At 34.3% G+C, this 3,387-nt stretch overlaps 1 pseudogene; it reads left to right on the plus strand.

Moving 5' to 3' along the window:
- The first annotated feature begins 2,453 nt into the window (after positions 1 to 2,453).
- LOC118998885 (uncharacterized) lies at positions 2,454 to 2,598 on the plus strand (annotated as a pseudogene).
- The last annotated feature ends 789 nt before the right edge of the window (positions 2,599 to 3,387 follow it).

Here is a 3,387-nt window from a genome sequence, read left to right on the forward strand (position 1 = left end):
AGATTTTTGTTTTGCTTAATCCCCTTCAGCTTTTACACCCAGCCCTGCAAACACCCCTTCCCTCTGACCGCTGTCAGTCTGTTTTCTATCTATGAGTCTGTTTCTACTTTGTTTGTTAGTTTATTTTGTTCATTAGATTCTATATATAAGTGAAATCATGTGGTATCTGTCTTTCCTTGATTGCCTTAGTTAACTTAGCATAATACTCTCAAGTTCCACCAACACTGTCGCAACAGGTAAAATTTCAGGTTTTTTCCTTCTTATTCTTTATGGCTGAGTAGTATTCCGTTGTGTAAATGCACCACAGCTTTTTATCTGCTCATATACTATCGGGCACTTGGGCTGCTTCCTAATCTTGGCTACTGTAAGCACTGCTGCAGTGAATATAGGGGTTCACATATTCTGCCAAATTAACATTTATGATTTCTTCAAATATAGTCTCAGAATTGGAATTGCTGGGTCATAAAGAAGTTCCATTTTTAATTTTTTGAAATAACTCCACTCTGCTTCCCACAGTGGCTGTACCAATCTGCATCCCTCCAACAGTTCACTACGGTTTCCTTTTCTCCACATTCTCAGCAACACTTTTTTATTGATGTATTGAGGGTAGCCATTCAGACAGAGTGATGAGTATCTCATTTGTGTTGCATTTCTCTGATGACTAGTGACATTGATCATCTTTTCATATGTCTATGGGCCATGGCCATCAGTATGTCCTCTTTGGAGGAGTCTATTTAGGAACTTTGCCCACTTTTTAACTGGATTGTTTGTCTTCCTGGTGTTGAGTTATATAAATTATTTACAAATTTTCAATATTAACCCTTTATCAAATATGTTCTCTTTATAAATATTAACAAATATTATATATTTACAAATATCAACAAATTGTAAATATAATTATAAATATTATATTTACAAATATTATATTTACAAATATTAACCCTTTATCAAACATATGGCAATTATGTTCTCCTATTCAGTGGGTTGTCTTTTCATTTTGTCATTTCCTTGGTTATGCCAAACTTTCTAGTTTGATGCAGTTATAGTTATTTACTTTTTCTTTTGTTTCCCTTGCCTGATAAAATGTATCAGAAAAAGTATTGCTATGAGAAATATCTGAGATTTTACTAACTATGTTTTCTTCAAGGATGTTTATAATTTTGAGTCTTAAATTTGTCTTTATTACACTTTGAGTTTATTCTTATCTAATGTGTGAGAAAGTGGTCTAGTTTTATTTTTTGCACATATCTGTCCATTTTTACCAACATTATATAATGAATAGACTGTCTTTACCCCATTGTATGTTTTTTCCACTTTTGTCAAACATTAATTGACCATAAAGGATTTGGTTTGTTTCTAGGGTCTCTATTCTGTTCTATAGATCTATACATCTGTTTTAATGAAATGTGTATTTAAGAGCTTTGCCAGTACCATGCTATTTCTATTACTTCGGCTTTGTAGTATGGCTTTATATCAGGCATGATTTCTCTAACTTTGTACTTCTTTCTCAAGATCATTGTTACTATTCTGGGTGCTCTGTGGTTCCATATACATTTTTGAATATTTGTTCTAGTTCTGTGAAACATTCCATTGGTATCTTGATAGGAATTTTGTTGAATCCATAGATTGCTTTGAGTAGTATGAGCATTTTAATGACGATAATTTTTCCTATCCATGAATGTGGTATATGCATGTGGTATATGCTTCTACTTATTTGTATTTTTAATTACTTTTATCAGGTTTCTTATAATTTCTAAGTACAGATCTTTTATATCCTGAGTTCAGTTTATTCCTGGGTATTTTTTTAAAGATTTTATTTATTTATTTATCATTAGAGGGGAGGGAGAGGGAGAGACACATCAATGTATGGTTGCCTTTCGTGCATCCCCTGCTGGGAGTTGGCCTGCAGGGAACCAGCCTGCAACCCAGGCATGTGCCCTGACTGGGAGTCGAACCGCGATCGTCTGGTTCGCAGGCCCGCGCTCAATCCACTGAGCTACACCAGCCAGGGCCTATTCCTGGGTATTTTTTAATGAAATTATAAATGGGATTATTTTCTCAATTTCCCTTTTTGATAGTTTATTACTGGTATATATGAATGCAACTGATTTCTGGATATTTATTTTGTATCCAGATACTTTACCAAATTCATTTCTCATTTCTAGTAGTTTTTGGTGGAATCTTTAGGGTTCTCTATGTACATTATCATGTTAGCCACAAATAATGGCAGTTTTACTTTTTTCTTTCCAATTTGAATGCCTTTTATTTCATCACCTTATCTAATTGCTGTGGCTAGGGCTTCCAGTACTATGTTGAAGAGAGTGGTAAAAGCAGACATCATTTAAAATTGAAGGAGAAATAAAGAGCTTCCTGGACAGGAAAAAAACAAAACAGTTTGTTACCACAAAACCAGCAATACAAGAAGTGTTAACAGATTGTTAAAAAGACAAAGACTGCTGTGTGAAAGAAGAGAATCTCAGCACTCCACTTGACAAGGACGGGAGAGGCTCTTGGGCCTAACAACGGGCATAACACGCATAACAACACGCATACGGTTAAGACATTGCCACCAACATTGTGGTTGAAGAAACATTTTTTAAAAATGAAGAAGAAAAAACAAGCAAAACAGAGAAATATAGTTAAAAGAATAAAATGGGAATAAATACATACCTATCAATACCCATTTTAATTGCAAATGGCTTAAATGATCCAATCAAAGATGTAGGGTAGCTAAATGGATAAGAAAACAAGACCTGGATACACAGTCTACAAGAAATCCACCTCAGAACAAAAGATGCACACAGACTAAAACTAAATGGGTAAAAATGTAAATTTCATGCAAATGGACATTAAACACCTGGGGTAACAATATTTATATCTAACAAAACAGAATTTTCATAAAAAGGCTATATAGTAAAAGACAGGGGAGGATAATACATAATGATAAAGGGAGCAATCCAACAAGAGGAAATAGCCCTTGTAAACATTTATGCACCCAACATAGAATTATTTGAATATATAAAGCAAATCTTGATGGACATAAAGGGACAGACCTACAGTAATACAGTCATAGCAGAAGATTTTAATACCTCATTGTCATCAACAGACAGATCTTCAGGACAGAAAATCAACAAGAAAACAGCAGTCTTAAGTGACATACTAGACCCAATCGATTTAATTGACGTATTCCTGGCATCTCACCCCAAAGCAGCAGAATAGGCATTCTTTTCAAGTGCACGTAAAATATATTCTAGGATAAACCACATGTTAGGACATAAAACAAGTCTCAATACATTTAAGAAGACTGAAATCATGTCAAGCTTCTTCTCTGACCATGCTGGTATGAAACCAGAAATCAATCACAAGGAAAAAACACTGAAAAATACA

Source organism: Sturnira hondurensis, unplaced genomic scaffold, assembly GCF_014824575.4.
Source record: "Sturnira hondurensis isolate 20B ecotype Veracruz unplaced genomic scaffold, ASM1482457v3 Scaffold0014384, whole genome shotgun sequence".
In the NCBI taxonomy this organism is placed as follows: domain Eukaryota; kingdom Metazoa; phylum Chordata; class Mammalia; order Chiroptera; family Phyllostomidae; genus Sturnira; species Sturnira hondurensis.